The sequence below is a fragment of the Antechinus flavipes genome, chromosome 3, assembly GCF_016432865.1.
Source record: "Antechinus flavipes isolate AdamAnt ecotype Samford, QLD, Australia chromosome 3, AdamAnt_v2, whole genome shotgun sequence".
Classification (NCBI taxonomy): domain Eukaryota; kingdom Metazoa; phylum Chordata; class Mammalia; order Dasyuromorphia; family Dasyuridae; genus Antechinus; species Antechinus flavipes.
In genome coordinates this window covers 200,584,083-200,608,092 of record NC_067400.1, presented here as the reverse complement: position 1 = coordinate 200,608,092, position 24,010 = coordinate 200,584,083, and the positions used below count along the sequence as shown (strand labels likewise).

Sequence of the window (24,010 nt, the reverse complement as noted above, 5' to 3'; positions counted from 1 at the left end):
TAACAACAACAATACTGTATGATGACTAACTGTGAATGACTTTGCTATTCTCACATAAAACTTTCCAAAATAATTCTGAAGGACTCATGATTAAAAAAAAAAAAAAATACTATCCATCTCCAAAGAAAAAACTGAAGAAGTTCTAATCCAGGACAGAGCTTATTTTTCTCACTTTATTTTTCTTTTCTTTTTTTTATTATAGCTTTTTATTTACAAGATATATGCATGGGTAATTTTTCAGCATTGATAATTGTAAAACCTTTTGTTTCCATTTTTCCCCTCCTTCCCCTACCGCCTCTCCCCCATGGCAGGTTGACCAATGTAAAATATGTTAATCACTTTATTTTTCTTAAAGATTTTTTTGTGTTTTCTTTTATAACATGACTACTATAGAAATGTTTTACATGACTGCGTATGTATAATCTATATCACGATATTTGCCTTCTCAAAAAAAAGGGGAGGAATGAGAGAGAGAATTTGAAACTCAAAAAATTTTTAAATGTTAAAAAAAAATTTTTTACATATAATTGGAAATATGCAAAAAAAAAAGTTTTTAAAATTATTCCCCAGTGAATAAATAGCCACCAGAAGAAGAAATCAAAGTTTTAGTTAAGACATATGAACAAATGCTCTAAAATCACTACTGACTAGAGAAATACAAATTAAAACAATTCTGAGGTAGTTAGCACTTAACAGTGTCATGATTGGCATGACATTAATATGACATAATAGGAAAATGACAAATGCCAGAGAGGATGTGAAAAAATTGGGACACAAATGCACTCCAGGAGAAATTGTAAACAGTCCACCTATTCTGATTAATAATTTGGAACTATGTCCATGGGGTTATAAAATTTTGTGTATCCTTTAACCTAGAAATACTACTTCAAGATCTGTATCTAAAAAATAGCCAAAAAAAAAAAAGGGGGGGAAAGGACCTGTTTATATAAAAATATTTATAGCAATCTTTGTGGTAGCTTTAAAACAAGAGCTTAGAATATGAATTTTTAAAATATACTTGGATAATTTTATTTCAATATAATTGGTTTCCTTTGTAGTCAAACATACAAATATATCCATGTATGTTTTGAATGCATTTTAAAACTTAAGTCAGAGAAAAGAGGCTTCATCAGACAGTCAAAGGAGTTCATTAAACAAAAAATATCTAAGAACTCCAGTCTCAGAAGTAAAGATAATCAGCTGTTTTGCACAAATTGAGTTTAAGTTACCTACAGAATATCCAAGAGATTATCATTAAGCAGTTGTTATGTGACTAAAATTCATAAAAGAGTTTCAGGGTGGATATTTAGATTTGAGAGAGTTAGATATGCAGAGATAATTGAACCTATGGGAAAGACTGTAGAGAAAGACTGTAGAGACAAAAGTGGAATAGGCAGGGAAGAGTGAGTAGGCAAGGTGGAACCATGCTTAGGGGAACGAAACAGATAATCCAGCAAAATGAACTAAGAAATGTTAGAAGGAAAATCAGGAGACAGTCAAAGAAACCACAAGGTATGCTAATATGTTTGGGAGGAGGGAATGGGGAGAAGTAGCAAACAATCAAAACTGCAAAGAAATCAAGGAGGAAGCAGTCAGAAAAAGGTTACTGGATTAACAGTTAAGATTACTTTGATGACCATGAAGTCTGGAACTGGGTTACAAGGATTTAATAAATGAACAGAAGACAAGAAGCTAAACCAGTGGGTAGACAAAGAAATGCTTTCTATTGGCAGTAAAAGGGAATAACAAGAAAGATTACTTGAGATACTAGAACCAAAAAGAGATTTTTAAAGGTGAGACAACCTTAAGCATCTCTGTAGGCAAGCCAGAGAAGGGTTAAAAAGAGTAAGGATGAGATGCAAAATGAGGGGGGCAGGGTAAAGGGACGGGAGGGAGGGAGGGAAGGAGGAAGAAAGCAGAAGGAAGAGAAAGAATTGTGTGTGTGTGTGTGTGTGTGTTTTAAAGTGGCAAATTCCTGTAAGTAATGGAAGACACACACATAGAGGAGTAGCCCTATGAAGAGGATCACCACCAGAAGAAAAAAAAATAGGTGGAGAATTAGATGGGTTAGTTTTAAGGTATGGGATAATAACACAAAAATTATAAGACTTAACAGGGATCTTGGCAGCAATTTTGGCCAATTTAAACAAAGAAATCTCTACCAAGGGGGCCGCTAGATGGTGCAATGGGAAAGAGCCCCAGCAAGTCAGGAAGACCCAAGTTCAAACATGGCCTCAAACATTTAATACTTCCTAGTTGTGTGACCTTGGGCAAGTCACTTAACCCCAATTGCCTGGGGGTGGGGGGAAATCTCCACCAATAAAACCACATGACAATCCAGCCTGTGCCCAAGATCTCGAAGGGGAATCCACCACCTCTCTCTCAAGGTAAGTCAAGTTTAATCTCTCCTCCATGTAATAAACAGCTCTTGAACTACCTTATAAAGCCATCAATTCCTCCCTGAATCTTTTTTTCAGTTAAAAATTTCCAGTTCCTTTAAAAATTTTTCAAATACTATTTAGCCTAGATCTTTCACTATTCTGGTTGCCATCTTCTGGTCATTTTCCAGTTTGTGTCACCATCCTTTAAAACCATAATGCCTAAAACTAAACATAACACTCCAAAATGAGGTTTGACACAGGCAGAATACAGTGAGATTATCACCTGCTTCTTCCTGAAAAATTATGTGTCTGTTAGCTTTTTTAGCTTCTGTATCAAATAGCAGACTCTCATTGAGCTTGTTTTCCCCTAAAATTCCTAGATCTTCTTCAAAACAACCTCATACCTCTTCCATTTTTGTGAATGTGATTGTTCAACCACTGTCTACATGATCTTGGATGCTATCAGACTTGACAGGCAAAGTTGTCAATTTTCAAAAAGAGAAAAAAAATGGATCCTTAAAACTACAAATTGACTAATCATGCTTATTAAAAAAGGATGGACTGTGATCACTCAGAAGCTATGAGTTATGGGAACAAGAGACTTTTACCTTTTTTGACTAGGATCAAGCAAATATTATACATTAAGTAAAGTATCTAGACTTCATATAGATATTTTAAAAAGGTATCCTAAAGAAGGGAAAGGGACCTGCGTGTGCCAAAATGTTTGTGGCAGCCCTCTTTGTAGTTGCTAGAAACTGAAAAATAAATAGATGCCCATCAATTGGAGAATGATTGGGTAAATTGTGGTATATGAATGTTACGGAATATTACTGTTCTGTAAGAAATGACCAGCAGGATGAATACAGAGAGGCTTGGAGAGACTTACATGAACTGATGCTAAGTGAAATGAGCAGAACCAGATCATTATATACCGCAACAATGATACTGTTTGAGGATGCATTCTGATGGAAGTGGATTTCTTCAACAAAGAGATCTAATTCAGTTTCAATTGATCAATGATGGACAGAAGCAGCTACACACTGGGAAATGAACCTAAACCATTTGCATTTTTGTTGTTCTTCCCGCATTATTTTTACCTTCTGAATCTAATTCTTCCTGTGCAACAAGAGAACTGTTCGGTTCTGCACACATATATTGTATCTAGGATATACTGTGACATATTTAACATGTATAGGACTGCTTGCCATCTGGGGAGGGAGTAGAAGGAGGGAGGGGAAAAGTCAGAACAGAAGTGAGTGCAAGGGATAATGTTGTAAAAAATTACCCAGGCATGGGTTCTATCAATAAAATGTTATAATTTAAAAAAAAAAAAAAAAAAAAAAGGCTAAAGAAAAAAAAAATTTTTTTTAAATAAAAAAGGTGTCAAAATATCCTTGAGGACAAAATAACCGTGCCATATGAATTTAGAACTGATTAAATGACTACATGTAGATCAATCAAATAATCAACCATAATATTACATACAAACTATGTGCTAAGAGTACCATAATCTTTCTTCGGCCATGTTCAACATTCACAAGACAGAATGCACTATTTAAAATATTTGAACTAGAACATTTTATATTAGTACACTACAGAGCATTTCAAAGTCAAAATATATGTATCTTTTTTAAAGTAGCTTCTATAAGAAATCATTTTGTCAGAATGATTTTTGCCTTTTCAATCTATGGATTATAAAGTAGCATATGGGCAAAATTTCCTTAGATTTTTAAATAGAAAACACATATTCCTTAACTTTAAAACCCCAAAATTTGAATTTCCATAAATGTATTAAGAGGTAGACCATAATTACAGGGTCAGAATTAATAAATTATCAAAGACAGGTCAGATAAGTAGTTTAGTCAAGGAAAACCCAACTACTTCAGGAAATGAGTTGGTGATTCAACAGTCCTACTCTTTGAGCCAACATGGTGTTAAGATGTTGTAAGTGAGCTGTTTGAAGGTACCATAAAAACAGAACCCATGACTACTAAGCTAATAAAAAATTCTTCATAAGGTTTTATCAAAATTTCAAGAGTTCCTCTGAACAGTTTTTTCACTTTCAAAAAAAGTCACATCTTTTAGGACTCATCTTCTACATATTAATAAATACTAGTAGTTCTCATGTTTCATTAAATAAGTCAAATACATTTCAAAATTGAATATTGTTTCTGTAAAAGAATCTAATGTTCACAGAGAAAAGAGACATTTCAAAGTTCAAATGATGGCAGTTTATTACAATATAAAGGATTCCACGCCAGACTGAAAGTTCTAATGAAAAATCTTAGTTACACATATTTAACATATCTATATATGTTTTGCTTGCCATCTAGGGGAGGGGGTGGAGGGAGGGAGGGAAAAAAAACGGAACAGAAGTGAGTGCAAGGGATAATGTTGTAAAAAAATTACCCTGGCATGGGTTCTGTCAATAAAAAGTTATTATAAAATTTTAAAAAAAAAAAGAATAAAAGAAATGTGTTTTTCAAGCAAAAAAAAAGTTTTTAAGTTTGAAACAGTTTTGCAGGGATGAATGTTGAGAGCTATCTATGTATGTATTTTAAAAATAAAAAGCTAAAAAAAAAAAGAAAAGAAAATTCTTAAGTTACAATATAAAAATAGCTTAATATACAAAAGGTCTGAAAATAATCCATTTTCAGAAAATAAGCATCTGTCAATTGCTAAACACCTATAGCAGCATTTGAGAAATAATAAATTGCATCAAATTCTATTAAGACTCTACAACTAGTCTGAATTCACAATTATTCACCTAATTCATTTCTGCATAAATCTATACCAAAAAAAAAGACTTTATATCTAAATTTATCCAAGTTATTTTAGACATCATCTACAATGATATATGCAGATAATATTAAATTCAAATTATCAAATTAGTCATTTTCTATTTTTTCAAACTGCTTCTAGAATATAACTACTTAACTGAATTTTAAAGTTCACTGACAATCCAATCTCATATATATCCTTCTCTTCTACTTAAATGAAACTTTCCCTAAGTTCCTTTTGTTTTATCATAACTCTAAAGTTCATGCTTGGTTTCATTTATCTGAAACTCTCTCTACTATTACTTGAAAATCTACAATCTAAAAAGCTCTTTAAAGCAAAAATCTATGCAGCCTAGATGAGTTCCTAAGTGATTAAGACTTCAAAAATAAATGATTATTTCAACATGTTTTTGATCTATATTTAAGGAGCTCACGTCTAAATAGTGATCTTTGTTACATTAGATGAGATAGTCATGTGAATTGTATTCTTAGTTTTCTAACAAATTATTGTAAATTACATCTAAATACCACTAATTCTCAATAATCTCATCACACTATCACTTCATGAAAATTATTTTTTAGCTAAGATCTACTACTGAAACATAAGGCACAAATGTTTGTAGAATTAAGAGTTCTGAAAGGGAAGTGTTTTCTACAATTTTAAGCATTAACTGGCAAGAAAAGGCAAACAGATTTCTAGTACATGTTCTGTCATTTTTAAAGGGGAAATGACTCCCACAAAACTACCAAAAATCAGGGTAAAAAAAAAATTAGCAAAAGATTGTTTTAAGCCACAATTATTCTTCATCTAGTACTATCTGATTCACACAAATTAATATTTCTGATATTACTTTTAACAACCAAAATAGTTCCTATTTTAACCATTTTGTTGGAAACAGCATAAATGTTAATTATACTGCTCTGTAATAGTTACTAAAAACTGTCTCTCCCTAAATGGTCCAAAACGCCCTGTGCATATATTGCCTTCTAACTCTTAACTACAATATAGTTAGTTCTGAACTGCTACTTTCTTCTCCAATTCCACATCAATTGGCCTAAGGGTGGCCCCAAGGCATATTCAAAAACTCTCCACTTACTTGAGTATAAATGTCTCACAAAGATTGTCAGCCATCTAATATGTGAAAAATTAACATTATTTTATGTAGTTTTAATTTAAGAAACACTGACCTTTGAATGACATCTCCTTTCAAAGAGAACCACTGTCATGTGATAATGTCTTTTTAATTTAATTTTCCAAAAATATTTTTTCCAAATACATATAAAGATAGCTTTCAACCTTCTTTTTTGTAACACCTTGTGTTCCCAATTTTTCTCCCTCCCTCCCTAAGACAGCAAGCAATCCCACATACATCATATATGTACAATCAATTCAAAAACATTTCCATATTGTACTGGGCAAGAAAAATCAGCCCAAAGGGGAGAAAAAAACAAAACAACAACAACAACAACAACAAAAATACTACACTCCAATCCACATTTATTCTCCATAGTTTTTTCTCTCTCTTTCTGGATGTGGATGGCATTTTCCATCCCAAGTCCATTGGAATTGCCTTGAATCAGGTCATTGTTGAAAAGACCCAAGCCCATGACAGTTGACTATTACATACTCATGTTGTTATTGTGTACAATATTTTCCTGATTCTGCTTCTCTTCAATCAGCATCAGATCATGTCAATCTTTCAAGACTTTTCTGAAATCATCCTGCTTATCATTTCTTATAGAACAGTGATATTCCATTACATATCGTAACTTTTTCAGCCATTTCCCAACTGATGGGCATCCATTCAATTTCCAATTCCTTGCCACCTCAAAGAGCTACTAAACATTTTTGCACATATGGGCCTTTTCTCTCTTTTATAATCTCTTTGAAATACAGTAGTGAGACTGTTGGATCAAAAAGTATGGACAGTTTGATAGCCCTTATAGTTCCAAACTGCTCTCCAGAATGGCTAGATCATTTCACATCTCCAATGCATTAAGTGTTCCAGTTTCCCCACATCCCCTACATTTATCATCTTTTCCTGTCATCTTAGCCAATCTGAGGTGTGAGGTAGTACCTCAGAGTTGTCTTAATTTGTATTTCTCTAATCAGTAAGTGATTTAGAGCATTTTTTCATATGACTAGAAATGGCTTTAATTTCTTTATCTGAAAATTGTTAATATTCTTTGATCATTTATCAATTGAGGAATGACTTGAGTTAGTTCTCTATATATTTTAGAAACGAGTTCTTTATCAGAAATACTATAAAAATTTTCCCCAGCCTTCTGCTTCCCTTCTAACCTTGGTTACACTGGCTTTGTGCAAAAAGTTTTTAATTTAATGTAATAAAAATTATCCCTTTTGCATTTCATAATGTTTCCTAGTTCTTCTTTGGCCATAAAGTCCTTACTTCTCCACAGATCTGACAGGAAGACTATGCCTTGTTCTATTAATTTCATGCAGTGATATCTTGAGAATTGAATTCAAGTGAGGCAAGGTTTCAATTATCAATCTCACTCTTTTCTATTCACCAGAGTAGTAAGACAAAAGTCAAGACAATGTGCTGTGGCCCAGGGTACAGCAGATGATCCTGGCATCTTAAGTTCTAAGCATTCCACAGCACTTGGGGTGGAGTGGGAATAAATCTTCTCATGCTTGCAGTAGATAATTTCTTAATTCACTAATGGCAATTTCCTGCAGAGATGGCTTGGTTGTTAGAATGTAGTCACTGCACAATCTATAGCTTCTTGAGAGTAACCAATGAGAATTGGGTGAAAGGTAGCCACCAAAGATAGATGAGGGGCTCTGAAGTTCTCCTTCATCACAGGCAAAATTGAAATACAAAAGTCAACATGATCATTTTTTGGTTAAAAACAAAATATACATGTAAGTAAAATCAGGGAATGAAACAATGGAGACACTAAACTGTACAGAAAATGCCCTCCCATATTATCAATTGTATAGCCTGATATGGTGTTGCACGCCTGCAGCAAAAGTCTAGGCAGTTAGATAAGAGTATGAGACCTGGAGTCATTAAGACCCAAGTTCAAGTCCTCAGACATTTATTATGTAAACCTGGACAAGTCACTTAATCAATACTAGTCTGTTTCCCCAACTGTAAAATGGAGATACTAATAGGTTCTATCTCCCAGGGTTGCGGATGAGTATAAAATGAGATATCTGCAAAAAACTCTTGGTACAGAACCCGATACATAGTAGGTGCTATATATATGCTTATTTCCATCTTTTCTCTAGCTTACTAATAGGAGAGACTGGGAGATCTTTTGATTTTGGGAATTCTGATCAAAAGATCTCGGGAATTCTGAGCTATAGTCTGGCTAAAGCTCAATAGATCTCTGTACTAACTGGCACCAATATAATGAGTCTCCACAAGAAAAGTGCTGAAAGAAGGGGAAACCAGATTAGAAATAGCCCAAGCTTCAATGCCTAATAGCAAGGTAAGGAGACCCAGTATCAAAAAAACAAGCAAACAAAAAGTAAAGAAAATTAAATAGTACTTTTTTTTTAAAATCAGAACTAGAAATTAAATTATTTGATACACACACACACACACACACACACACACACACACCCCTGACTCATGAGAAACTACTAACAGTAATCTTAGAATTTTCCTCTGAATTCATTGTAAAATAAATTTTAGAACAAAAAGTTTCTGGGAACTGAAAAGTAAGAACATATAACTCTTTCTAATCAACAAATAAACCGGAAGCAAAGCAATAGTTTGAATTTCATATATTGAACTGAATGGAATTTTAATTTACCTTTCAAAAAGCAGTTCATAAATTTCAAATACCATGTTTTGCTCAAATAATTGATATTTATCGCTGAGGAAAATGTGTGTTATATGACATCAATTTTGATACACGAGAACTTCTTCCACCAACTCACTATTAACTATATCTTGGGGAACTACTTATGGCTTAGAGTGGTTTAGTGACTTTTACATGATCAGACAGCTGATCAAGAGTTAGAATCTGAATCTAGGCCTTTTCTGCTTCAACTACAGCAATCTATCTCCACTGAATCATTATACTTTTCCCACAAAATATTTAAATAAAATAGTTTCTAGTTCCCTTGTTTATGTATGTATACTAATCTGCTAAAAATATTAAAATCTATCACTTAACTTATTGAATGTGATTTGTGATTTAAAACCTAAATTACTTACATAAAACAATTTTCATAAATAACATTACCAACTTATCATTTAATTTTCTTATGTGATGTAAAAATTTTAAAAATTAAAATGTTATGGTAACTTCTAAAAATACATATACATATATAACATGTATAAAAACATGACTTGTAGCTCTTACCAAAACAAGAATGTCCTTAGTTTAAAAAAAAAAAAAAGTGAGTTTCCCTAATAACTTAAATTCCTTTAGATTTGTGATCTATATTAATCAAATCAACTCTGAAAAACTCAAGAAACTTAACCTTTCCCAGATTAAAATAAACATGAACTCAACTAGGCAAATCAGCTATTTTGAATAATTTGATTACCTGAAAATTCAAATTTAAATTGTTTCTTTATAATTGCTTGTCATTTGTTTTTAAAACAATTTAAATGAAATTTACCTTTTGTAAGAACTTTACTTATACTTCAGAAAACAGAAAACTAAAAAGTCAAAATTTGCCTAAATTGTAATTTACAATGGTAAATTCCTATTCATTTAAAATACAGCATGGGGTCAGTAAAGAAAGTCTGCAAATTAACACTTAAGTAGAACGAAAAAGAATGGTGGACTCCTCAATTTACTAGAGATACCTCATTGTGTAACATTTTGACAAAGTAAATAGTCAAGTTACAGTTTCTCCCCTTAACTGGTCTAGATTTATGATTTCTAACAGATCTAAAAGAAATAATGGAAATGACAATAGTAATCCACATTAGATGAGACTATAAAAATACATGTAATAAACATGAATCTATAATGTCCCAAAATCTAAAGATCCTTGTCAAATTCTTCAAACATTAACACAGATATCAGTAATCACCCAACTAAACTATTTCTACCACCATTCAAAACGTGTTTATTAGCACTGAAATGTTGTGTGTGTATATAGAGATACAGACATATAGATATTTCAAGAGATTCTAAAAACAAGTTAACTTGAAGAAACACAGGCAAAATAACAGCAAATTACTACTATCATAAAAGAAAAAACTTTTAATTAGATGATATACTTCTTTACATTCTAGCATATTACTGAAATAGTTACACATTATCTTTCAAATCTATTACTTTATCACTATTGAATGTCTCAAGTTTATTATCTTTCCTTTCTACCATATCCTGTTTAAGGAAGTTTAACCAGATAAGCAAAAAGATAAAAGTTTGGCAAGTTTGGCAACATTAACATCAACTACTATGAGTCTAACTATATTCACATTTCAAAATAATTTCTTCTTTACTCAAAAATAAAGTGTGTCATTTACTGACTCTGTATTAATATAATGACCAAAAGATTAATTTAGTGGAGCATACAAATAAGCATTTTTATAATTTCTGAGATAACCTGCTTAAAGAAAAAAATCAAAAGGCAAGAATTATTTTTCCATTAAAAAAAAGGAAAGAAATATAGGAAATTACCTCAGACTGCCATTAACTATTATAATAAGAACAAAAATGATCAGAGACAGACATATAACAGCAACAAGAGAAATTCTTATTTCTGAGACATCACATCTCTGACTTCATTGTTCCTGAGAAGATAGACATACTGTAAATATAATTCAAAAAACATTTATTAAACTTTTACTAAATGCAAAACACTGTGCTATTATGCTGTGTAACAAAGACAAAACAAATCATTGTAGAATATTCAAATACTTTTTAAAGAAAATAATGTGATTCCAGTTGGCTTTTAATGAACCAAGGGAGTTTAATGTCCTTCAGAATGACCTGATATTTATGCAGTCTTTTCAAGGCACTTTACTATCATGAATTATTTCTCAGGGAGGGTTCATAGGATTATTATGATCACCATTTCACAGATGAAGAAAGACACCAGCACCAACTTGAAGTAGGACGAAAGCAGTTAAAATTCAACAAAATTAAAAAGAGCTTCCATAACAAATATTTGTTAAAGCTATTAAATTTTTAAACAACTCAACAAGTGTTTCAACAAAAATTAGTTAAAATTCAAATAAGGATATCACAACCTTAAAATCTTGACCACTAAAAAAATACTTTTTTATCTGAGCAATTTATACTGGGGATGGAAGGTGGGGATGGGTGGGAAAAACACCTCAACCAAGGAACAAGGAAGCCTTCAGGTCACACTAAAGAGTGACCCCTTAACCACACAAGCAATTCTTATCTCCCTGGTTTAGAGCTTCCTAGAGCACAAAAATTTCTCAAATATATTTTAATATAAAACTAAACTGCTGTACCATTATTATTAACATTTCTTGCAAGTAAAAAGTCAAATGATTTGTAGAAAGAATATTCTTTATGGGATTTTTTTCTCCTCAATTATTCCTCTAAACTTGCCCTAAGATTTGTCTTTAATATCTATATTGACATATATGTGAAAATTTTTCCACTAATTTTTATGAATAAATTTTTTAAGTATTCAACAATCTACTTATTACCTTCTTTATACATGTGTCCTAATTTACAGTACCTTGCATTAGTAGTTAAAAGAATAACAACAAAAAGGTCTGACAATTGCAGGAATACAATTTCCTATAAGGCCTTTTTTTTTAAATAGCTTTTTATTGACAAAACATATGCATGGGTAATTTTTACAACATTGTCCCTTGCACTCACTTCTGTTCCAACTTTTCCCTTCCCTCCCTCTACCCCCTTCCCTAGATGGCAGGCAGTCTTATATATGTTAAATGTTAAAGTATATCTTAGATACAATATATGTGTGCAAAACCGTACAGTTCTCTTGTTGCTGCACAAGAAGAACTGAATTCAGAAGGTAAAAATAACCTGGGAAGGAAAACAAAAAATGCAAGTAGTCCACATTCATTTCCCAATGTTCCTTCGCTGGGTGTAGCTGATTATGTCCATCTTTGTTGAAGCTATCCACATCCATCAGTATACATTCTCATACAGTATTATTGTTGAAGTGTATAATGATCTCTTGGTTCTGCTCCTTTCACTTAGCATCAGAGGGTTAGGGTTAGGGTCAGTCTCTCCAAGCCTTTCTGTATTCATCCTGCTGGTCATTTCTTATAGAACAATAATATTCCATAATATTCATATATCACAATTTACCAACCAATCTCCAATTGATGGGCATCCATTCAGTTTCCAGTTTCTAGCCACTACAAAAAGAGCTGCCACAAACTTTTTGGCACATGTGGGTCCCTTTCCCTTCTTTAATATCTCTTTGGGATATAAGCCCAGTAGTAACACTGCTGGATCAAAGAGTATGCACAATTTGACAACTTTTTGAGCATAGTTCCAAATTGCTCTACAGAATACCTGGATCTGTTCACAACTCTACCAATAATGCATGTCCCAGTTTTCCCCACATACCCTCCAACATTAGTCACTATCTTTTCCTGTCATCTTAGCCAATCTGAGAGGTATCTCAGAGTTGTCTTAATTTGCATTTCTCTGATCAATAGTGATTTGGAAAACCCTTTCATATGAGTAGAAATAGTTTCAATTTCATCATCTGAAAATTGTTCATATCCTTTGACCATTTGTCAATTGGAGAATGGCCGGATTTCTTATAAATTAAGAGTCAATTCTCTATATATTTTGGAAATGAGGCTTTTATCAGAACCTTTAATTGTAAAAATGTTTTCCCAGTAAAACGGGGACACTGATGCATTGTTGGTGGAGTTGTGAACGAATCCAACCATTCTGGAGAGCAATCTGGAATTATGCCCAAAAAGTTATTAAACTGTGCATACCCTTTGACCCAGCAGTGTTTCTATTGGGCTTATACCCCAAAGAGATACTAAAAAAGGGAAAGGGACCTGTATGTGCCAAAATGTTTGTAGCAGCCTTGTTTGTAGTGGCTAGAAACTGGAAAATGAATGGATGCCCATCAATTGGAGAATGGCTGGGTAAATTGTGGTATATGAATATTATGGAATATTATTGCTCTGTAAGGAATGACCAGCAGGATGAATACAGAGAGGCTTGGAGAGACCTACATGGACTGATGCTAAGTGAGATGAGCAGAACCAGGAGATCATTATACACTTCGACAACGATATGGTATGAGGATGTATTCTGATGGAAGTGGATTTCTATGACAAAGAGACCTAACTGAGTTTCAATGGATAAATGATGGACAGAAACAGTTACACCCAAAGAAGGAACACTGGGAAACGAATGTGAACTATTTGCATTTTTGATTTTCTTCCCGAGTTATTTTTACCTTCTGAATCCAATTCTCCCTGTGCAACAGGAGAACTGTTCGGTTATGCAAATATGTATTGTATCTAGGATATACTGCAACATATTTAACATATATAGGACTGCTTGCCATCTTGGGGGGGGGGGGTGGAGGGAGGGAAGGGAAAAAACGAAACATAAGCGAGTGCAAGGGATAATGTTGTAAAAAATTACCCTGGCATGGATTCTGTCAATACAAAGTTATTAACTAAAATAAAATTTAAATTTAAAAAAAAAATGTTTTCCCAGTTTATTGCTTCCCTTCTAATCTTGTTTGCATTAGTTTTGTTTGTACAAAGGCTTTCTAATTTGATATAATCAAAATTTTCTATTTTGTGATCAATAATGATCTCTAGTTCTTTGGTCATAAATTCCTTTCTCCTCCACAAATCTGAGAGGGTAAACTATCCTGTTTCTCTGATTTATTTATAATCTCATTCTTTATGCCTAAATCATGAACCCATTTTGATCTTATCTTGGTGTATGGTGTTAAATGTGGGTCCATAAGGCTTTACTCTTGAAAAACACTTAGTATTGAAATGAGCAGATCATTATTATACACTCCAACAATACTATATGATGATCAGTTCTGATGGATGTGGCTCTCTTCAGCAATGAGAGGATCCAAATCACTTCCAATTCATCTGTAATGAACAGAACCAGCTACACCCAGAGAAAGAACACTGGGAAATGAGTATGGACCACAACATAGAATTTACATTCTTTCTGTTATTGTTTGCTTGCATTTTTGTTTTGTCTTTTCAGGTTATTTTTTTACCTTTTTCTACATCCTATTTTTCTTGTGCAGCAAGATAACTGTATAAATATGTATGTATGTATGTATGTAGAGAGAGAGTATTTAACATATACTTTAACATATTTACATATATGGGACTACCTGCCATCTAGAGGAGGGGGTGGAAGGAAGGAGGGAAAAAGTTGAAACAGAAGTTTTTGCAAGGGTCAGTGTTGAAAAATTACCCATGCAAATGTTTTGTATATAAAAAGCTATAATAAAAAAAAATGTAAAAAAAAAAAAAAAACCACTCAGCATGGCACAGTAGAGAAAGTGAAGGTCTTAGGGTCAGAAAGGTCTAGGATGTGATTATCATCATCATTTTACCACTCTAGGCTTCAGTTTCCTCACTGGTAAAATAAAACATTTCTTATATTAACTCCTTCACAAGTCTGATGTGAGGCTCCAAGGTAAAGTACTTTGCAAACCTTAAATTATTACACAAAAATCACAAAAGATCAGTTGCTATCATTAATACCAAATCAGACATCTTTGTGCTATGTAGATTGTATAAAAGCTTGGAGCATGCTTTTTCACACAGCGGTTATATCCCATTTCTTTTCCAAAATAACATTTTCTAAAATCCAGTCAATCTTTCAAAATATTTGGCTATTACTTTCCTAAATGATTTCAGGAACTCACTGAGGTATTAAAGGTGTTAAAAAATCTCAATATATTTTGAAGAATATAAAAAGTTCCAACAAACACAGGAGACACCAAGTAGGTGTGCATAAAAGAGAAAAGACCTTTCTCTTGTAATAAATCTTTAACTCATACAAAATAACCAGATGCATAATAATGCTAATGAAGTCCTGTTATTAGCATCTGGTAAATAGCATAACCCTGATTTCTTCAAAAGCAATGCTTCATATAAAGAATAAACTTATGTCCCAACCAAAATCCCTTCTTCTACAGGAAGCCTTCCTCAACCCCTCTTAAAGCTAGTGCTTTTCCTGTTAATTACTTTCTAGTTCTCTTGTATGTAATTTGCTTTGCATATATTTATTTACATACTGTCTCCTTCGTTAGAAGGTAATCTAATCTGATTGTCATTATTGTAATTGAGATATTTCCAGTTTAAGACACAGATAATATTCTCTCAAATCTGGAAGGACTCAATTCTATAAAACATTAAAACGGAACTTAAATTTTCTGAAAATATATATCTATATATCTATATCTATATATATACATATATCCCTTTGTAAGCCTGTAGATGGCATGATGCTGATCAAATTATTTTTTTCTGTCTCAATTTCTTCCCCTCTGATATACTGAAAATATGTCTCTACCTTCTAATATTTGGAAGTATAAAATCTTGTACTTAAATAAGTTCAATAAAGGTTTTTTAATGGTGAAAATGATTATTGTATAATACTCTGAAGGCATTTAGTTACTAAAAATAAATGACAATGTAAATTACTTTCATAAAACCAAGACTAAGAATAAATCTCGTAAAAATATGTAGCATTGTATAGGAAATCATAAAATCTACTTCTCCTTTACTATAATCATACCTACAAAGATACACTTGAGAAAAAAAAAATGCACCTGTCTCTCCCTCTCCCCCCAAACAAACCCACTTACCAAAATAAGACTAGGTTTTTCCTCCACTATATGCAAAAGATATGCCTCTCGTCACTCACTGCCTCCAAAGGCAGTCTCTTAGGAAGAATGAAATAAAGAATTCCCGACAGAAGCCCGTCAGCATATATACTGAAACTTAGCCCAAGTGAATGGTCCCCGCTAGCATTGTAAACTCAGCAAACTTGCGTCCAAGCGGACTCTCTCTGGAGGGACGCTCCCCAGCTCCAGCGCTGCTCCCCAAACACCCAGAAAGCGCGTTCTGCGCCCCACTGCGTGAGTAATCCGAAAGTTTCCAAGGAGTTCTTCACGATCCGCCAAAGACATGCGTACTCCGGGATCCAGGACCCAACTACAGAGCATCATGCATCAAGTTTCCTCTCCAAAAGCACCCGCTCCAACGCGTGCAACCCGCCACCCTCGCTCCAAGGGTGGGCAACAGCGTCCGTGAGTCTTCCCTCAGGAGAGCGCGCACCACCCGCTGCTGCCATTTGGAGGGATGCCCTGTCCACTAGTCTAGGGAAAACGAGGGTTAATTAAAAAAAAAAAAAAAAAAAGTAAAAGGGGTGGTGTCCTAGCGAAGGAAAAAAAGTTTCGGGTAGGAGATGTCAGGTTCCTGGGGTTGAAATGCATTAAGAAAAAGCTAAATAAAGGAGCGGGGAGGGAGAAAAAGAAGGAGGGATATACCACATAGCCATCAGGGGATGTCCGTGTCTGGGAAAGTGCAGATCTCGGTACGTAGGGAGAATCCTCCCCCATCCGGGGCCGGAGAAAGAAAGGAAGGAAAAAAACCATTTCACCTCGTGTGCTCAGGACACCTGGAGTAGGTTTCTTATAGGTTTTCGAGGAGGATAGTTTGGGGAGGTGGGAGGGATGGAGGCGCGAGCTGGGCGCCCAGGAGACGCAGACTCCCTGGGCAGTCACAAGCAGAGGAAAGCTAGCGCGAGCCAGGAAAGCTAAAGGGAGGAGGGGGGGAGGCGCATTAAAAAGGGGGAAACGACGCCGCCGTGAGCCCACCCAGAGCTCCCGCCCACCTCCCGCGGTGGGGGCGGGGGGTAGGGTGCCTCCTCGGAACGCGGGAGAGGGGAGAAGGGAGGGGGCGGAGCCCTAACTCCCCTCCCCACTCCGGCCGAACAGGGCGCGCGCCGCCCGGTTGTGAAGGGGGCGTTCCTCGCGCAAGACAGCCCGGGCGAGAGAGGGGTTCATCTACCCCACCCCCCAACTCACACAAACACACAACCGATACCTACTGCCTTACCAAAGGGAGCTAAACGGAGTAGATTTCGTAGAAATGAGCCGCAGGCAGAGGAAAAGGTCACGACTCACCTCCTCTAAGGAAAGGTCCCAAGCTCTAGCGATGGAAGTAACAGCGACTCTGTTACCTGGGTCAGTCCAGCGCTGAAATTCACGCCGGCGCCGCCGCTGTCGCCGCCATGTTTGTGTAGCGCCGCGCGGAGCCGCGCATGCCCCGCAGCACTCGAAGGCCCGGGGGTGGGGGGTGGGGGGCGGGAACGAGGAGATCTGGTGCGCGCTGCTCCCCACACACTTCTCTGCCCACCTTCACCCCTCCACACTCCGATTTCTCCATCCCGACCAGACTCCTTCACTCCTCCCTCCCTCCCCCGCCTCTCCAAACGGAAAACGAAGCCAAAGGGTCCCTATCCTGGACACCGCCCACCCTGCCATGCGCCACGTGCCTTCCACCAGTCCACTCCACCTCACCCAAAGTGCTAAAACGACCCGGGCTAGGCTATGTGTGTATGCATGTGCTTGGTGCTTCCCTGTAGAGGGGGAACCCGTCGGGAGAAAGGTGTTAAATACGCCTGCAATAGTCCTTTACGTCAACTGATGGGGCATGGATGTACTAACGGAACTCACGTTCCAGCTCAAAGGGAGCATCTCAGAGCGATTCAGAGAAATGCGCTTCGCCCTCCCCCCTCTCCCCCAGTTTTCCTACCTGCGAGTCCACTTAGTCCCCGGAAGCAGCAATCTCCCCGCTCACGCCCTTCGTCTTCCCGCACAGCCCCCTAAATCAGGTTTGGCCCCGAGGACTACCAGTTTAGGAAGCAGGCGATAGATGCCCTGGCCCGACCAACTTTAGGCAGGTTGATGGCTGTGCCAGGAAAATATTACTCGCAAAGTTCCGAAGTGCGCCAGAGCCGAGAGATGTTCTTGCGAGCGCATTTCAACCTTTTCCATGAAACTTTTTACTTTTTTTTTAAGTTGCGGCTATGCTTCCCGCCACGCTGTTCAGTGTCCAGTACTGCAAAAAGGTCTTCCCGCCCCCTCCCTCTCCCCCCCTCTCCCCCCCCCTCCGCCAAATCACATCAGAGTGCTCCATTGGATATGAGGTTGGTTCCAACTGGGACACCATGGAATCGAGCTAGAAGTCTGCTTTGAGATCCTTTGATCTGTCTTCGAAATGCAGTTTTGAGTCACCTCACCGGATATCGCCTTCCGAAAAGGAAGGTGTTCCCTTCTCATCACTTCAAAGCTAAGCCTGCCCTCTTTGCTAGCTTTGAGAAATTACCATGGTTCTGGTTATTTTTTTTGAATTGGAAGCAATTTTTTAGGTCGATTTTGCAGCTTGTCTCCGATCTTTGTTATAAATAGAACCAGTAGGAAGTTGCATACCGCGTAAAAATAACTTGAAATAGAATTAGAAATTTCAATGCAAAATATTAGTCAATTCAGGATATTTCTGACACCTGCTGAAAGGACTGGAAACTGCTGGAGATGGAAAATGATTCCTCCGAACACCTAAAATAGCCTTGTTGTGTGCAAAATAAATCATATTTTTCTGTATAAAAGTGATAATTATCCCTTAATGACTTCAACATTATAATTTCCTTTAAAATGGAAGAGCTTTGCAATATATCTGTTATATTGAATTCACAAATTCAGGTAGAAAGAAGCAAATTATGTTTTTAAAGTAAGTGTAGTTATGAAAATCTAAGCCTTTTGTGGATTAAAAATGTTCTGGATTAATAACTATCATGAAATCTTGACAAGTTAAAACCTTTCCGTCTTGCAACTTATCTTATTCATCTTTTGGACCTATCGTTGTATCTTGGGCTACTTAAATTTTTCAAAAGTCACAATTCAGAAATAAAGCCTAAGATAATGAAACATGCCAGAAAATAAATATTCTACAGAGATCATTTTTCATACAATCTACTTAATTCATTGGAGAATTAGGGAAGAAAAAAAAAAGAAATTGCATTTTTTCCTTTTCATTGAAACAGTAAAGAGCCCACAAAAATAAATTATTATTTTGGGGCTTCATGGTGGAGGGAGTGGGGAAGAAGGAAGGGGAAGAGAAGAAGTGGAGGAGCCCCAGAGGATCAGAAAGCTCAAGGCAAGAAGGCAGTACAAAGTGTTTACTTCCATTCTTTTTTGATAGTCTGTAGGTATTTGATCTATTTGATTGCTTTAGTTATATTTAGGAAGTAGCATACTACAGAACATAAATTGCCCCAAACTAGCAAGATTATATGAATAAAGAAATCAATAAAAATGAATAATGGTTGAAGGGTCAATCTTACCAATCTCTTAATCATAGGCAATGGAAATTTGGATAAACTTAATCAGAGGCTCAGTTGTGATCTTGTTATTGAAAATCATTTCTGCCAGGTAATATGAAAGATCTGAAATAATTTTTCTCCTCCATTACATACTTTGCTCTTTTTATTGTAACATTCAGATTATTAAAGTGCCTAGATGATTATACCTCTTTAATTTTCAGGGTTTTTTTTTTTTCATTTTCTTTTTGAAAATACTACTCTTATTCCAGAAATTTAATCTACACAATCTAGAAGTCACTAAAAAAATACAAGCTTTAAGATTCAGATTATACTCAGTACTTATATAATGCACTTGACAATTTTTTTTCATTTTTGAGACTTAAAAAATTAAACTATCATTTATGCCCTGTGACAAAATTAATTTGAAAGAAGTCATTGATATTGATCATAAATACTAGCAGTAGCATTTAATAATAATTGCATTCCATTCTCTGAGTAGCTCAAAATATGAGTCAGTTTTACCATTTATATTATACCTAGGTTTGTGTTATCCAGGTTATTCAAAGTCAAAACAATGGACTATATCTGAATAGAATAGTTAGAAAAAATCAGTAGTCTCTGCATGAAAAAACTAATGCCTAACTGTTCTAAAAAAAACTATCTGAACATACATGTCTCCTATTGCCTTTAAAAATAATACTGGATCTTTAAAAGGGTTATAAGACAACATTGATGAATCAACTATGACAACTCTTCTCAGCAACACAAAGATCAGGGACAAGATACAAAGGACTCACAAAAGAAAATGCTATCTACATTCAGATAAAGAATCGATGGACTGTGAATATCAAAAACAAGCATATTTTTTTTCACTTTATTCTTTTTTGAGTTTTTTTTCCTTTTGATATGTTTCTTCTTTCACAACCATGACCAATATGGAAATGTTTTACATGATAGCATATGTATAGCCTATGTCAAATTGCCTGCCATTTTCAGATGAGGGGAGACAACAGAGGGAGAAAAAGTTGGAACTCAAAATCTTGTAAAAAAAAAAATGAATACTAAAAATTGTCTTGATATGTAATTGGGAAAAAAAATTATTTAAAAGGGTATAAGACCTCCCAATTTAAGTAATGTGTAATTTTTCTTATACCTGTTCTTAGAATTTCACATTAAACAACAAACATTACTTCTAATCTAATTGAAAATTGGTTTTTAACACCATTACATTTTCATGCTAAAGCAATATTATTTGCAACTATAAAGTTTATTATTATGATGCTTAGAAAGGAAGTCCTCATTGTTGTCACAGGAGGGAAATGGGTTGTATAGTAACTTCATCCTTCTTCCCAATTCTAATGATCTCATGGTTTCCCAAGAAGTTCATTTGCTTTTTATGTATCCATTGCATAAAGCCTGAAAAGAAAACTGATTAAAATTGTTTCTGGCAAATTCATTATTTATCATTTCATTTTCCAAGGGTTTTCTTGATAGAAGTCAACTTAGAGCAGAATCAGGAAAACATTGTACACAATAACAGCAAGATTATGTAATGATAGTCTGTGATGGACTTGGCTCTAATCAATAATGCAATAATTCAAGGCAATTCCAGTAGACAGGATGGAAAATGCCAATCACATCCTGAGATTAGTCATTTAGTCTATGGAGACTGATTTTGAATTAAAGCATAACCTTTTTGTTAACCTTTTTGTTTGTTTTTTTACTTTCTCCCATTTTTAATTCTCTTCTGGTCTGAGTTTTCTTCCCAACATAACAAATATGGAAGTGTTTAAAAGGATTGTACTTATTTAACCTATATTAGATGTTTTGCTATCTTGAGAAAGGGGAGGTAAAGAAGGGAGGAAGAAAAATTTAGAGCACAAAGTTTTACATAGATGAATGTTGAAAATTATCTTTACAGGTATTTGGAAAAATAAATAAAAAATAGATCTCAACTTAATAAAATAATAAACCTAAGAAAGCTTCAGAAGGTTTTCAAATTGACTCAAAAACCTGAAGGCCCACAGTAAGGTTCTGCCCAATAAATGCTCAATAAATAGTTTAACAGGTTAAAATAATGGTTGTCATAAGTTCTATATATACATTTTATTATTTAATCCTGTGAACAACCCTCTGAGGAGATAATGTTCTTTCCACATTTTACAGAGAAGGAATTAGTCTCAAAGAGGTGAGATGACTTGTTTCTGTTCAGACATCTGGTAAATGTTGGAGACAAGGTTTGAACCCAGATTTGAGGCTACTAGGGTAGAGCAATAGATAATAGTGCTGGATTTGGAATTTGGAAGATCTAAGTTCCAATCCTTCCTCAGACAATGACTTAGAAATATAACTCTGGGACAATCGCTTACCCTCACAAACTCAGTTTCTTCATCTAAAAAAGAATATAATAACATCTATCTCACAGGGTTGTGAGCATCAAATGATATATAAAGTACTTTGCAAACCTTGAAGTATTTTATAAAATGCTAGCTATTACAATTATGATGATTGCAAGTCCAATGTTAATTGCCTGCCCTTAACATTGGCTCAGAGATAGAAGGGACCTTACAGGCAATGAAGATAATTTCTATATTTTATAGATGGATTTAAATCTGCCTAAGATACTAGAGAAATAACTTGCCCAAGATCACTAGTATCTTAGGCAAGATTTACACTATGTATAATTTTCTATTCTACAGTTCTGATGACCAGATTCCACAAAGAATTTTAAATTCTCATTTCTTACCAATTTTTTTTGTTAAATCAAGACCAGACTTGAAAAGACAATCCATTTTATTATTTTTGTACTAAATGATGTTATTATTAATAATAGTACTAGTAATTGTTTCCCTACTTCAGAATCATAAATCTCCCAGTATAAATGCAAGAAATAAAGTTAATCACTTTAGTATAGTATAGTAAAAGCTAAAAATCTAAGATAAAGATTCCATTGGATAGTAGAAAAAGTTTTCTTTTCAGGCTTTATGCAATGGATACATAAAGAGCAAATGAACTTCTTGGGAAACCATGAGATCATTAGAATTGGGAAGAAGGATGAAGTTACTATACAACCCATTTCCCTCCTGTAACAACAATGAGGACTTCCTTTCTAAGCATCATAATAATAAACTTTATAGTTGCAAATCATATTGCCAGCCTAATCTAATTGAAAATTGGTTTTTAACACCATTACATTTTCATGCTAAAGCTGGCAGTCAGGAGATTTGGGTTCCAGTCTTGGATATTGGCTTTGCCATTTGAAGGCAAGTCACTTTGTGCCTTCTTTCCTTCACTCACAGAAATAGCTGTGTGAAATAACAGAAGTTGTTCTAGATTTGGAGTTAAGCAGCTATGTGGTGAAATAGATATAGTGCTAGACCTGGAGTCAGGAAAGCCTGAGAGTTCAAGTCCAGCCTCAGATACTTTACTAGCTGTGTGACCCTGGACAAGTCATTTATCCCTGTTTGCCTTAATTTTCTCATCTGTAAAATGAGGTGGAGAAGGAAATGGCAACCCACTCCACTGTCTTTGCCAAAAAAGTCCCAAAAGGGGTCAAAAAGAATCAAATGACTAAACAACAGCAATGAGACTTGGGCTTGAAAACTTGAATTTACTAGTTATATGATCATGGACAAGTCTCGACCTCTTAAAAGCCTCCATTTTTCTCATTTATAAAATAAGGATAATAATACTACCCTTCTCACACAGTTGAGATGTGTTTTGCAAATCTTTTAGCTGCCATCTAGATCTGTAAAACTCAGGATTGTGAGGGAAACATCTTGTAAACTGCAACCTAAATGTGAATTATTTCTAATATTGTCCTTAAAAGGAGATACAACCACCTCAACTTTCCAGGAGTTGTTCTGTTACAGTGTTCCCAGCAGAGTCCCTTCAAGGCCACAGAGTTACTTCAAGCATTTAGGATTATTGGGTTACTGAAAGGTGATTAAGAATCCCCAAATAGCAATAATACAAACTATTTTTTCCAACAGTACTTTATTTTTTCCAAATAAATGTAAATTTCAAATTCAAAAGGAACACTCTTTGTTCCAAATTTTTCTTCCTTCCCTCTTCTCCTTCCCTAAATCAGCAAGCAATTCAATATAGGTTAAACGTGCAATTCTTCTAAATATATTTCCATATTTGTTAATGCTGCACAAGAAAGATCAGAAGGGGAAAAAAAAAAAACACGAGAAAGGAGAAAAACCAACAACAAGCAACCAAACAACAAGTTTCCATAATTCTCTCTTTGGATGCAGATGGTATTTTCCATCACAATATTAGAATTGCCTTAAATTACCTCATTGTTGAAAAGAGCCAAGTTCATCACAGTTGATGTTCATCACATAATCTTGGTGCAGTGTACAATGTTCTCTTGGTTTTGTTCACTTTTCTCAGCATCAACAATGACTATTTTGAATGGAGGGAGAGTCCCTCACATTCAAAAACAATTGGAAACCATTTAATTAAATATGGAAGTGTCATACAAATCTAACATTATTATTAATATCTCATACTGAAGTTTACTATTTACAAAATTTCATTTGTTCA

At 34.9% G+C, this 24,010-nt stretch overlaps 1 protein-coding gene across 2 annotated transcripts in view; it reads right to left on the bottom strand.

Annotated features, from left to right (window-relative positions):
- The window catches only part of SCML2 (Scm polycomb group protein like 2), a 154,863-nt gene extending 137,484 nt beyond the window's left edge, over window positions 1–17,379 (bottom strand). For both annotated transcript variants that reach the window (XM_051984420.1, XM_051984422.1), the window contains exon 1: window positions 17,262–17,379. The gene's annotated coding sequence lies outside the window, so the exon portion shown is untranslated. The remainder of the gene's footprint in view (window positions 1–17,261) is intronic.
- Between the last annotated feature and the right edge of the window lie 6,631 nt (window positions 17,380–24,010).